A 15,264-nucleotide genomic window follows, 5' to 3' on the forward strand; every position below is an offset into this window, starting at 1 on the left:
GGAATGACAAATGGACCGGTCTACCTAAAACAAGCATGAGGAGGAGAGTGATAGGAGATGAAGTCAAAGAGCTGATGAGGGCCCAGACCCAGCAGGCCCTTGTAGACCCCTTGTTGCCTTCTTAATGCAGTGGGAGCTAGTGGAGACTTTGAGCAGAAGGGTAATATCATCTGACTTATATTTGAATAAGGTCATCTGATTCTTCTCTCAGGAGGCTCTTGGATTTATATAGGTGACGAGCAGTAGTAGCTTACATCTTGATGGTAGCAATGGAGGTGGCAAAAACTAGTCAACATCTGTATTTTTTTTTTCGAGGTTAGAGACAACAAAATGTGATGAAGAATTACATGTGGCATATCAGGAAAAGTTTGGACCTGAAGTTTTTTTTGTCTGAGCAAATGGAAAGATAGATAAAGCCAGAGAGGTACTGAGAGAAGATTACAGGAGTAACCAGTTTTAGGGAGAATAATATCACTGTCGTTGTTAATACTATGTTCCTCAGAGCAAAGTGGTGGCATACCTCCAGAATGTAACTCACAGAAAGCACTTCTATGAGGGTCTGAGAGAAGACAGTATAAGTGTGCAGATTGTTGATGGTCTAACTAAAGCAAGGATACAATTTAGGATATTAGGAGAAAAGTAATGAGCTGCTTATCCTTCAGGCAACCTTCCAGATATTTCTTCTAACTGCAGTGTTGATGATATTTGGACAACAGAGAATTCTTTGGCATGAAACTGCCCTTTTCTTTATGCTGCTGCCTAGGAAAAGTCCATGTGCTTCGATGATCAATTGAGTGGATAGTATAATTAATTACCTACAGTTTAAATGAAAAAGGACTTGTAGTTAAAGAGATAGTCATTACACCTTCACACAGAGGAAGGTGAGGGAGTAAATGGTTGGGGCAAATATTTTCATTAGAACACAACACTTAGACAAATGGGAACATAAAAGCCTCCACATTCTTTTCCATGAGTATTGCTCTAATAACTTTGACTTGGAGAAATTTCAAACCAGTATTACCAATCTTCTACCATAGAAAAATGTCATTAATGTACCTGTGAGAATTTTAATTTTAAAGTCATAGAACTTCTTGATGAATTCTGCAAGACTAATCAAGTTGCAAAAATGCATCTCTGAGTAGCTAAGTGGCCTAACCTTCTATAAGATGTTATGGTTACAAGACAATATTGTGTTATAGGACATCTCTTTCAAATGGAGATATATTTTTGCTTTTAGAATATTAGTCCTTAAGTCATTTTATTAGTAATAATTGCACATAATATTCAGTTGTCTATTGAGACTTCTCTTTGAGATAATAAAAATACATCATTGCCAGTTTTCTATTTAATGTTTCTTTTAAAGGTGCTTGCATGCAAATTTGCCAAAAGCAGTTTAAAGTTATTAAGAAAAAATGGGCAAAGCCCACTGCTCTTTTAGACAATTTAAAATTATTATCTAAAATTTGGAGAGCCTCTCTGAAAAAGATGATTGCTTGAAAATTTTTTGGGGAAAGTATCCTCTGCAATTCTAAGAAAACTATCTAGCCCTAGCCAGTTTTCTCAGTGGTTAGAGTGTCTGCCCACGGACTGAAGGGTTGTGGTTCAATTCTGGTCAAGGGCATGCATCATAGTTGCAGGTTTGATCCCCAGCCCCAGTGGGGGCACTTGCAGGAGGCAACCAATAGATGTGTTTCTCTCACATTGATGTTTCCCTCTCTCTGTTTCTTCTCCTCTCTTCCACTCTCCCCGCCCCCACCGCCAAAAAAAGAAAAAATGGAAAAATTATCCTTCAGTGAGGATTAACAAAAACAAACAAAACAAGAAAAATATCTAGAAAATATAAAAATGAGGAGAAATCTGCAACAACACTGGAACTAAGGGATAAAACCATAAAATGCCACCAACTTCAAATATTTTCTGCTAGAATCAGTGGAGCTGGGCATGCATAAAGAAGAATCTACTTGAAAATCACTGTCCCAGAAGAGAAGGATTGCCTCATAGGAGGTATGCCATTGATAACCTGGAGGACATAAGCCTTCCTGGGCTTGGAGGAGTGAACTGAGAGACTGACCGGGCAAATCTATGTACAGCCCTGTTGAGTCACCTGGACCAGCAGAAATTCCCTACATTGTAGTGGCACTGGAGCTGGGAACTGAAAAAAGTAAAAGGAACAGAAAAGCTGCAGTAACACTGACTGTAGTGAGTTGGCTCAACATGCTAGTGACTTCAAAGATGAAATTGAATGAGACTCCAGGAGTTGTTGATCTGGAATAGTGGTGACCTCATACTAAGTGGGGGGTGGTGTTGACTATGAAGTTAGTAATATTGGTCCAAGGAAATTTCACTATTTCTGAACCTGGAAGAAAGCTTGGTGTCACCAACTTTATTTCTGCAGTGACAGAAGAGAAAGCATGAAGAAATGGACTTGGCCTGGTAGGGTCCTTTTTAGCCTGAGTGGCTCCACTCCTCATATACATTATGTCAACACATTAGCAGCAAGCCCTGCAGTTTGAGCATCAGAAGAAGTTCTCTAATAGCATGCAACTAGAAAATAAATAAGCCAAAGGAGAAACCCTTTGCCCTGTTTCTGTGAGGAAATAGTAGGCTTTAGATAGCCTTCCCATCTTTAAAAAATAAAAATAATTTAAAAGAAGGACCTATGAAAAGATTTTATAATGAAATAGAGCATAAAGCATCCAAAAAGCAGAGGAAAAACACTTTTAAAGAAATAGACATTACTTTTTAGAACAGCAAAATTGAGCCCAAAGTAGAAATTGCCCATATACCCACCACCCTCACCCATGCATATCCTCCCCACTTAACACCCAGAATCAGAGTGATGAATTTGTCACAATGAACCTACATTAACACATCATCACCCAAAGTTCATAGTTTATATTATGATTCACTCTTGATGTACATACTATGGATTTGGAGAAATGCATAATGACATGTATCTATCATTATGGTATCATACAAAGTATTTCCATTACCCTAAAAATTCTGTGTTGTACCTACTCATCTCTCACCATGCTGTGCCCCCAGCCCTATCCCACAAACACTGATCTTTTTACTGCCTCCATAGTTTTGCCTTTTCCAGAATGTCATGCAGTTGGAATCAAATACTATATAGCCTTTCACTTAATGATTTAATATGCATTTAAATTTATTCCATCTATTTTCATAGTTGATAGCTCATTTATTTTTAGTGCTGAGTAATATTCCATTGTCTGGATCTACCACAGTTTATTACTTTACCTACTGCAAGATATTCTTAGTTGCTTCCAGTTTGGGCAATTATGAATAAAACTGCTATAAGCATCCAAATACATTATTCTTAAAAAAAAAAGATTTTCCATATGCAGCAAGAAATTTCAGATTCTCTTTGCTTTGTTCTTTTGACAAAGGAAGGAAACATAGACTATATAAGGCAATAGATGAAGGTAAAAGAAAAGAAATTATTAAAATGGAGCTGTCTGAGAGGCAAACAGAAGTTTGAAAATATATCAATAATGTAAGAAAGGAAGGTTATGAAGCTATGGAAGATTTTAAAATGCTTTAAAACCAGTTAAGAGCACAAACTATTCAACAGAAAATTGAATGAGTGTTGTAGATCTCAGAATGCAGATAACAACAAAGATTTAATTGAGCAGAAAAAGATTTGTGATGTGGAAAAACAACATAGAATTGCTGAAGAAATCAGAACATATTAAAATGATATTAAAACATAATAGGTGAAAGCATTTCATAGCTATACCTATAATTTGATACATAACAAAGTTTATGGAATTAATTTTAAAATTAATCTGAAACAGAATGCAACAAGCATTCTAGCAGGAAATAGTGAATAAATAATCCTTTTCTTGACAAGGCAACTGTATTCTTAGATCTCTCTGCCACAATTGTAGAAAAGAATAAACAATGGTCCTTTTTCCTGTTCTATTATGGAAATGTTCAAATATATACAAAACTATGAAAACCTCATATAATAAACGCTATGTACCCATTCCCCAGCTCAACATTTAATTCACACCAACCTAGTTTCATCTATATCTCTATCCACTCCCCTCTTACCACACTCTTATAAGCAATTCCAAGACATACCACTTCTTTCATACCTAGTTAATCTATGTCTCTAAATTTAAAAAAAAACCAACAACTGCATAGCTACAAACTATTATCATACCTAAAAAAAATCAATAGCCAATCAGTGTATGAATCTTTCCCAATTTTATATATTCACTTTTGGTTTATTAAAATCAGGATCCCAAATACATTCACAAATTGTTTGGCTGATTACGTCCCTAAAGTTTAACTTAATCTATAAATGTCTCCCTTATTCTTTTTTCTTACAATTTTATTTGTTGAGGAAATAGTTATTGCTCCATTCTACAGAGTTTGAAAGAAAATACTGTGATTAAAAAATGTTAAATTTAGTGAACTAGTCATTTATTTGTATGTGAGATTAAAAAATGTATCATCCATGTATCTTTCCTGAAATGCAAGGAAATAACTGAAACTATGAAAATAAAGAATCTCACATTGAAAATGTGGTATAGAACTGGCAATAAAAATAGGATTAAGTCTTAAAATTACAAGTCACTTTACGAAGTAAAATGAAAATATCATGACTGGTTCTTAAAAGCAAAGATATATGATATATGTGTCTATAATCCTAGATGATTTCAATAAAATCATGTTAAACTGATTTTTTTCTTTTGTAGTGGATAGTCGACACATTTCTTCTTCATACATAATAAAGTAGATAATTAGAAAAGTGAAGGTTAAAAGCAAATTTTAAGAGATATGCACTTTTTAAAAGTTTTTTTTAACTACTTTTGCTTAATATTAATCACAAGTACAAATATGTTGTAGAGGATTTATATGGTTATTTCTTACTTGTTAACAGATTCTAGACTCAACATTTCCACATCTTTGCCCTACACTTTTCCAATAATAGGTCATTCAGCAAAAGTCTGGATTTTTTGCTCATTAGGGTGCTTAAGGGTTCTTCATTGAGTTTCTTCCCAGTGTGACTATTCTGATGTGATTCCAACTGCACTCCTCATGACACTGGGAGTGTTTTATAATATGTGAATCCTCACATGTTTTATAAGTCTTACTCTATGACTAATGGATTTTCAATGTTTACTTCACTGAGTTGCTTCTCCAGCATGAATTACATGGTCTTCCCCAGGACAATTCCTTCTCCTAGGAAAAACTCCCATAGGGGAGAAGGCCTATGTATGTAATCAGTGTGGTAGAGGCTTCAGTAGGCATTCCTTCCTCAAGCAACATAGGGAATTTAGACTGGAAAAAAACCATTATGAGTCTCTGCGTGGGAAAGCTTTCAGTGCATACTCTGTCCTTAGACAACCTCAGAAACCTCACCCTGGCGAGAAGCCCTGTAAATGAATGTGGATGAACTTTATCCAGAGTGTGCATTTACATGGACACCAGAGAACACACACAGTGGGGAGCTCCATAAATATAATAAATGTGGGGAAGATGTCAGCCAGAGAGCTCACCTTTATTCACTTCAGAGGACCCTCCCTGACTGTAATTATTGATGAAAGGCTTTTATTGGTCATTTAACCTTTAAAAAGCATGAGCAGATTCACATTGGAGAGCAGCCCGGGTCAGTGACCATATGGAGGGGCCTCCAATTGAGCTCCACCCTTGGTGTGCATGGGAAACTCTGAATTGGACTAACATGTGAAATAGGAAGAAGGCAGGAAAAGCTTTACCAAGAGATGGACACTTTAAGAACATATACTGACTGAAAAAAAAGAAGAGAGATGTATACTTTTAAAAATACTGGGAGATAGGATGTGTAGAAAAATCATAAAAAAAATTGTTCGGAGAAATAGATCTGAGAAATGTAAGCTCCTAGTTTTGCAGTCTTACTCTGTGCCTAGGCAAACAAGAGGAATGACCACATAGATCCCAGTTTAAAATGGATTGTCAGGTAATAAGCTCAAAGTTGTACAGAGGACTTAAAAATATTTCGAGTGGGTTACATTTGGTGTCTAGTTTATCACTGTTGGTATTGAATTTGGTTTTGCTGCTGTTGAAGAATATTGCCTGTTCCCATTCTACTTTTTAAAACTGATTTTTAATTGATATCTTAATAAATGTTTCATAGTTGCTTGAAAAGAATATGTAGTCTCTGATGGATATGAATCATTCTGCTTTTCTCTCTGGTCTCTGTCTTTCTCCATCTCTAGCCTCCATGTGCACTTGCGCGCGCACACACACACACACACACACACACACACACACATCTTAATCCCAGTCACCATTGTGTCCCATCTTGAGGACTGCAAAAACACTTAACTAGCCTCCCTGCCCAGCACTTGACCCCTGTATTCTACATGGTAATAATAATCCTTTTAAAAATGATTCATGATTTGACACTTCTCTGCTCAAAACCTTCATCTCACTCAAAATAAAACTCACAGTGCTTACCCAAGCCTAGAATGACTTATACCATCTGGCCCTCGATGACCCCTTTAACCTTTCCTACTACTTTTCTCCTTTTGCTAACTGTTCCACTCACACTGGCCTCCTCTGCCTTCCTTCAGCCTGCCAATTATAGTCTCACCTCAGGTGTTTTGCATGTACTACCCCCTCTCTGCTATTCTCTTCCCCAGATGTGTATGGCTTGCTCTGTCTTTTAGATATCTACCAATATATGTCCTTATTCAGGGGTCCTTTGACCATCCATGTAAAAACAATATCTATCCATTCTCTGACCCTGATTAAATGTTCTTCATTGCTCTTAATCTCCACTCGGAACATTGCACATTTCTTTTTCATGTTATTATTTGTTTAATATATTTGCTTATTATCTGTCTCCCTCCACTGGAATATAAATTACATTGCAATACCAGGTCCTACAACAGTGGGCCATTTACTCATTATTTGGTTAATGAATGTGATCTACTCAGATCTCTCACTTTTCATACAGGTAAAGCCTATACTACTCTAATGTGAGATGTAGTGTGGGCTTCTAACAGTTATCCATTTTGCTTTTACCCCGTGGTTCCCAGTTCAGGAGCATTTACTTCAGTTTGGTTCTACTGGTAAAGTAGCCTAACTTCTACATTAATACTGAGAGGTATTGTTGAAATTTGTCCCTGAGGTTAGCTGCATACTGGTTTTTGGATTATAATTTGTATCACTCACATTATGCAGAGATAAATGGTAGCATAGTTCTGGAGGTATTATGGAGGAGCACTCTATCTGCCCTTTTTTGTATCCTGAAGATATTTAATAGATTTTCTTTAAATCTCTCTTCTTGAGGGTCTCTCTTATTAAGGAATGGGAGTTTCTGGATTTCTGAACTCCCACTAGATGGAGCACTTTTCATATCCAGGGGTTCTGAAAATCCTCCCCTAATTGAGTCAAACACTCATACAGTAAAAGTGAGCATCCATTTGTGCTCTCTGATCTTGGTGGGATAAATTGGGCCTAAAAGGTGAAGAATTCTGTTGCTGCAAGTATATTGAATAGTTAAAAGAAAAGATCTATGAACACTAATTCCAATACTTATGTTTGAATTGCCTTCAAGCTAAGCTGCCAATGTAGGCAAGAGCATTGGGCTAGAAGCACCAGACACAAATTTTCCATTTGAATATGATAACTTCTATAATTTGGGGGGATCACTGTCTAGATTAGTTTTAAAATTCAGATATCCAAAATCATCACGAAATGCTCAAAATTAGGGAGATATTCATGGATTGAAGTCAATTGTATCCTCTGACTTTGAAATGGGAGAACCATACCTTATTTAAGAACATTTTAAGGTTTGGAAGTGAGCATGGACTATCTGTTCAAATAGCTTTTACTCTTCCTCTTTATCACCTGAAGTGGTGGAGGCAATGGAGGTTTCCCCAGTGTCACATATTTATTAGCCACAGCTAAATCCCCAGATGCTCAGCCATTTCTTCTTAAGAGTATTTTTTATGTCACCATCGAGTCCCAGGTTGCTTGGACTCTCCTAGGAAACTGTCCATGATCTGAGCTGAATAAATTCACATCTTCATTGCTGATGTGTGATCTATAATAGACACTGGAAAACTATAGTCTGCAAGGGTAAACCTGTTGCCCCCAATGCCAACTTGCTGTGCAACAGGATAGTAAATGGGATGTTAGTTCGAGTTTCTCATGAGACCAAAATGACAGAGTAGAAAATAACTTTTCCTGTGTTGTAAATAAGGTCTTAGACCACCTACACATGCCTTTCAAAGGAGGTTTTCAACTTCTAGCTAATTAACCACCTGTATAAAAAGGGATGAAAAGGATGAAAGGGAATTGGGGTTTGTAGAGGAAATTTATTTGTAAAAGTTTTTAGAATGCTGTGGCAAATCCCCAATACAATATGGGGGGAGGGAGGGAGGTCCTCCTCCTCTAACCTCAAGTAGATTGAGGAAGGTTTCAAAGAGACAAATCAGAAAGCCGGGTATTTTCTTAGGAGGCTGTGAATTAGTGCCCCACTAGCCTGAGAGAATCAAAGGGCAGGAATTGGAAGTCACTTGTGGCAGCCCAGTAGAGAAAGCTGTGATTCGGAGAATAACTGCTTTCTCACAGATTAATTAAAGGCATGTTTCCTGTGGATATATTCACAGACAGAGTTGCCCAGCGTTGTCTTATTGGGAGTATTCCTAAGAGTGCATCTTGGAGATTTGGTGTGATTCCAAGAGAGAACTTCTTGAATGGGATTAGTTAGACTGTTGGGAACCAAAATCAGTAGGCGGGGCGCGGCAGCAGCCTGTGTTATCATAAGCAGCCAGCTGTGGAAAGTGCATCAAATAATTTCAATGAGAGATTCAAAACAGTGAGTATTTTTCATAGAACCTACAAAGCACACTGAGGAGTGAAAGTCAGCATTTAACATATAGCAAGCTGAAAGAATACTGACCCCCGTTTACAACTCTTTCTGTTTAGGACGTTATTCTCTGCTCCTTACTTCTCCCCATCACCTTTCAAACTTCAAAAGCATTGGCAGTCTAGGGAATTGGTAGAGAGAGACAGTAGCTTGATAATGAGGGCAATAGAGAAGAAGAAATGTGTCCCCCTTCCCCCTTGACATGTTTCCATGTATGCAACACACAGAAGAACTTAGTATTATCAAAAAGTGAGCAAAGGGAAGATGGGATCTGCCTGAAATTTTATCCAAGGGCAAGGAATGATCTAACTCCCACAGAGTGAGTTGTCAGAGGCAGTCATGAAAAAAAAATGGCCTTATTTTGCCCCATTTTATATATGTTTATAATTTGTATTCATTTTGTTCTTCAAGTCTTGTGCATCCTAAATAGGTTTTTGCTATATTCTGATACATGAGATAGTGATAAATTCAATATGATCACTCTTTTGTCAATTTTCATCTATACTAACAGGTTTTACTTTCTATACTTTAAAGCTGTTTAATGCATAATGGCTTGTAGTTACTATATTGTTTTAGGCCACTTTAATACTTTGATACTAATTTTCCTTTGAATATTAACTCTGCTTTCTTTTAATATTTTTCTATGTGTTAATTTAATTTTTTAAAAATTTCAAATGTATGTGTTATTTGTTATTTTTGTATTCAGTTGTTGGATTTGGGTATATGTGTTTATACTTTCCCAATTTGTGAATTAATATTTAGAATTACAAATATGTTTTAGTCCTATTTCTACTATCTTATTCTATTTCTATAGTGAAAATTATTGTAAGTTTTTAACAGCTATTGTTAAAGATCAAGAATTCAGCCTAATAAATCAAATTGTCTTTATTAAGTGATTAATGAATTGGGCAGCATTCCATTGAGGGAGTAGAGACATATGCCCAGGAATTGTACAAAATAGTAAAGTTTTATGGGTAGAAGGTAGTTTGAGTAAGGAAGTTACTAACAAAAAAAAAAAAAGGAAAGATTGTTTCAGGCTCTCCCATTTGTTTTGTTGGGGAGGGGCGCAAAGGTTTTATCATACAGATTACCTCACCTTTGCTGATCAGTAAATTACAGGTTGACTGTTTTAAAAGTCACATTTCTGGGAGAGATTGAAGTTTCAATTAAGTCTTGGTTTGCTATTGCTGAGGCAAATGATACCATTTGGGACCTGTCATTTTTTTAAAACAATATATTTAACCATACCTTCTGCTATGAATGTAAACATCTAATCAATATCTATTCTATAACCTCTCCTGCAAATGAGAAACTTACCTATTCCTCTTTCTCCCTATTTATCTTTCAGATTTTATAATAACTGTTTACAATTGTGGATCCAATATAATATACTATGTTTTTCCAGTATGCCTCTTTCATGAATCTTTGTGTTATAAAATCAGTATATCTACTTCACAGGTATAATATAACCAGTTATTTGGAGTTAAATACACACTTTCCTGAGCCCATGGCTTATTTTTCTTTTATCTTGAGTATTCCTGTATCTTGAATGTTTGTTTTATTTTGTTATTTTTCTCAGGCATCAGCAAGGAAAAAAAAATTAAGGTCCATAATAATAACATTTTAAACACATTATGAATGTGAATTCAAAGCACTGATTTAAGTGGTACAAGAGTTGACATTTGCATTTCTTCTCTTTGTGTCATAAATATTATACTATGTTTTCCCTAAAATTTCATGTTTTAGGTTAAAAGTCTGACATAAGTATGATTCTTTTGAAAATAACTTTTTGTCTCCCTAGGGTTTTATGATTTTTCTTTATTTATTTGATTGTTAATTTAGCTTAGTTTTATCCAGGTGTTTTCTTTTTACAGGGTGGGGGGTATTAGCCTCTATTTCTTATTATTTCTTGCTCTTTACTAACTCTGTTATCTCCCTCTGAAATGACCATTTTGCCTTCTATAGATCTCTAAAATTGATCCTCCATATCTCATAGCTATTTTTCATAATTTTATTTTTCTTTCCCTTTGCATTGTGTTCTGAGAGAATTTCTTGTTTCAGCTTTTCAGATCCCTACCTCGATCTTCTTGTTTTGTTTTTTGTCCTCTATTTTTTTTCCTCCAGCCATAACCATTATTTTAGTCAATATTCTTACTGAGTTTTTAAAAATAATGATCACGGTTAATTTTGAGAATTAAAATTAAACATAATTGGTTATTGATATTATAAAGGAAAGAGTCTACATTGATCTGCACTAGTTACTGAACTGTGTTTATTTATTTCTAATGGCCCTTGAGGACAATCAATCTAGAATCTGATTACAGGATCCCTGGCTGTCCTGGGTTGGATTGGGAATATGATCAAATGGGCTCTAGTATTATATGACACGAGTAGTTGAATTTCAAGGTTTGTGAAGAGATCCAGAGGTTGCTTAGACCATGATTCCATTTTTGGCTTTCATCCTGTCACCCACAGAATGAATCTCTGGTGGCAGATTGTCTACTTCAGAGAGTTGTTCTTTCATCTTTAATTGGATCAAACTACATAACAGGGGAATTAAACAAGTTTGTACAGCCTTTTCATTAATGAGCCCACTGACTGCCCACCTTCAGCCTTGCTCCCAGTTTTTGCTGCCTCAAATGTTGTGTTTGGTAACAGTCTTCTGAACAAGTTACTTTCTGGCAGTCTGTTTTTATAGAATTGTGAGTCCTTAAATTTCCCATGGTTTTCCACTAACCTTATATCATTTCAGAAATTCTTCAAGGTTTGCAGTGATGGCACCCTTTACTGTAACCACCATTACAATACTGTATTAATTCTTACTTTTATTTTCACTTTAACATTTCAGTGGATTTGGAAAGAACAAGTATAGTCAAATGCCCTTCTGGTTTTAATGACTCAGATTATTGGATTTAGCTATTTGATTATTAAAAATCAGGTGCATCTTTAAAAAAAAACTGGAAGGTGCCTTATTACCAAAATAATAATTGGGAGAATTATGATTCTGATATCCAGTTCTCTAAGTTATTTCACTTGTAAATGGTTGAAGTAGGTATTCTGCTATTTATGGCTTATGTTTCATATTCCTTAACTTTTACTGGAGAGATAACATTGAAAATCTGCCAAGAAAACACATTCAGCAACAGAAATACTCAGGAAGAATATCAGCTGCCTTGCCTTTGCTTCCTGAATTCAGATCAAAATATTCTGTCAGATGCTCTCATCCTACACAAACAAAGGGGGTTGCCAGAGTGTATAAGGCCCAGAGAATCATCCTTTTGTTTTTTGACACTTCTAGCAAATAATGGCAATGAACCCTCCTCATATCTGCATCTCATAATTCATTAAAACAAAGAAAAAACATTAAAGATATGATTTGAAGGTGGGAACTCTACTGGAGAGAGGTCATGGCATGGCATCCTACACACAGTTATTCCGCTACCATGCAATTGTGTTCGGGGGAATCATATCTGCAATCTTATTTTCAAAACATTCTTTAATCATAGCTCTTTCTTTCTGAAGCACTTCATGGGTCAGGATCATGGACTCTTATTGATGACTAGGTGTTTTCCACTTTCAACTTCTTCCTTAAATAATGGAAGGACTTTTTATTCCCTTGCTCCAAAGGCATAAGGATGCATGGACTCGTTATTTACCAAAGAAGAAAGAAAAACGAACGTGCACTGGGTAATTTAATTTCTAAAGCACTTCATCTTTTTCCTGGGAGAGACTCCCAGCCATGCAACCTTCAGAGTGTAAACAAAAATGAATGAATGATTTAGCAGTAATATTGTTTTCAATTTTGATGTGAATTAAAAAGTGAAAGTTATTCAGAATATCCTTTCATTCAAATTAATCTTTGCTGGATGCCTCATACATTATTCAGAATGCTGTGGTGCAATGACCAACTCCATATGAATGCTACGTGGCTTATTTTGTTCTGAATAGAGTCTCTACCAGCTGCATGAATATCTGTAATTAAATGACAGGTTTTTTTATGTAAAATATATTTTAAAAATATTTTCTATTTTTTTTAGTAACTTTTTATTGCCATGCTGGTTTCTAAGTGGAGTAACAGCATAGATTCATAAATGAGAGCACTAACAACACTCTTCTAGTATTTTGGAACTAGGTGACTAATTTTAAAATAGTTCATATTTTGTAAACATTTCATGTTCAATTATCTGTGGCTCTCAGGAGTATTTGAAATACTTATTAATAGTGAAAGAGGCAGAAGTGACAAAGTCGTCACGGTGGTAAGCTTCCTAGCTGCACGGTTATTATGTGCAATCTGAGGGATGCCCAGTAATGAACATTTGTAGCATCATTCAGATATACAGGTGTAAGAATGGTCCTTCCAGAAACATGAAAGCACAGTGCTTCTCAAACTTTAAGGAAAATAATCAACCAAATATCTTGTTAAAATATAGATTGCAATGCGGTACATCTTAGTGCCCTAAGAATCTGAATTTCTAAAAAGCTCCCAGCCAAGGCTGCTGGTTCAACAAACCATACTTTGAGAACAAAATGTCTAAGGACTGGACCTCAAGTTTGCAAATCCAAAACCTCAATTTTGCCAATTTACCTAGAATTTGATTATGAAAAGATGACACACAACAATCAAGGAGACAAGAGGCTGATGTATAAGCCAAACTATCAGTTTAATTATGGTTCTGTTCTTAACCCTGAGTGCCATGAGAATCACTTACAGAACTTCAGGGTTTAGCTTTTCTCTGTACTATCCTGAGGGGACCATCCGGCATTGTTCTTGGTTCCACATAACTTAAAGGGAAACCTTCACAATGTCTGGAGCCCTTGATGTCCTGCAAATGAAGGAGGAGGATCCCTTTAAGTCCTTGTAGCAGAAACCCACTTAGGGGGCACCAACCTTGACTTCAGGATGCAACAGTACATCAACAAAAGGGAGAGTGATGCATCTGCATCAGAAATCTGAAGGGAGCCTGGGAGAAGCATCTGCTGGCAGCTCTGCCATTGTTGCTATTGGGAACCCCACTGATGTCAGTGTCATATCCTCCAAGAATACTGGCCAGTGAGCTGTGCTGAAGCTGCTGCTGCCACCGAGCCACTCCTGCTGCTGGCCGCTTCACTCCTGGAACCGTCATTAAGCAGATCCGGGCAGCCTTCTGGGAGTCAAGACTTCTCATCCCAGAGCTGACCACCAGCCTCTCACAGAAGCATCTTATGTTAACCTGCCCACCACTGTTCTGTGTCACACAGACTCTCCTCCACACTCGGTGGACATTGCCATCCCATTCAACAACAAGGAGGCTAACTCAGTGGGTCAGATGCGGTGGATGCAGGCCTGGAAGTTCTGTGCATGTGTGGCACCATCTCCCATGAACACCCCTGGAAGATCATGCCTGATCTCTATGTCTACAGAGATACAGAAGAGATTGGAAAGGAAGTGCAGGCTGCTGTTGAAAAGGCTGTGTGACCAAGGAAGTTTTAGGGTGGATGGACTGCTCTAGCTCCCCAGTTCACTGCTGCTCTGCCTGAGGTCGCAGGCTGGTCTGAAGGCGTGCAGGAGCCCTCTGTGCCCATTCAGCAGTTTCCTACAGAAGCTGGAGCACTCAGCCTGCAACCGAAGACTGTTCTGCAGCCCCCACTGCTCAGGCCACTGAATGGGTAGGAACAACCAACTCTAGTGGTCTTAAGCTGTTCTTCCACAAACTTTAAACAGAATGGAAGTAAGGTTGACAGAAAATAAACAGTTTCTAAAAAAGAAAAAAGAAAAAGAATTTCAGGTCTTAGACCCAATTCCATGGAATCATGATTTAATTGGTCTGAAATGGTACTAATATCTATACTTGTTCAAATTACCCCAGTGATTCTAATATGCAGCCGCATTAAGGATCGCTGATTTACATAGACAATTACAATGCCAAGTAGATGAAGTACTAGTGTTAGTGGAATAGCACATTTTCTTTCCTGAAGCGGTGTCTACATAGAGAGCCTATGTGAAGTTGGTGGCTTACTTGGGGAATGTAGAATCACGGGGAAGGGGTTAAATAACCCGAGTCATTGTCCTAATCAAGCCTGATAGGTACACCTTCACCAGAGGATACATTTGCCAGGGAGGCAGGTGTGTAGAGGGGCTCCTCATAGCCCTTCTCCAGTTGATGTGTCTTTCATTCTGGGCTCCCATTTTCTACACTAAGGAAGACTACCCCACCCCTGTTATTTTCCTTTATTCTTTAAAACAATTTCACACGAAGACTTCCACTTATTTACTTACTCATGTTTACCTTAGTCATCTCTTTCCAGGTCCCTAAAATTCTTAGTCCCTTTGATTGGAAGTAGGTGTCTCAGAATCTCCTCCATGGTTCACTTCATGGTTTATGCCTTAGGGTGGA

At 37.0% G+C, this 15,264-nt stretch overlaps 1 protein-coding gene and 1 pseudogene across 2 annotated transcripts in view; both read left to right on the forward strand.

The window, feature by feature from the left end:
• The window catches only part of B3GALT1 (UDP-Gal:betaGlcNAc beta 1,3-galactosyltransferase, polypeptide 1), a 388,127-nt gene that overhangs the window by 21,527 nt on the left and 351,336 nt on the right, over nt 1–15,264 (forward strand). The window lies entirely within an intron of this gene.
• Nucleotides 13,676–14,587, forward strand: LOC102249970 (annotated as a pseudogene).

Source organism: Myotis brandtii, unplaced genomic scaffold (assembly GCF_000412655.1).
Source record: "Myotis brandtii unplaced genomic scaffold, ASM41265v1 scaffold112, whole genome shotgun sequence".
NCBI classification, from domain to species: Eukaryota; Metazoa; Chordata; class Mammalia; order Chiroptera; family Vespertilionidae; genus Myotis; species Myotis brandtii.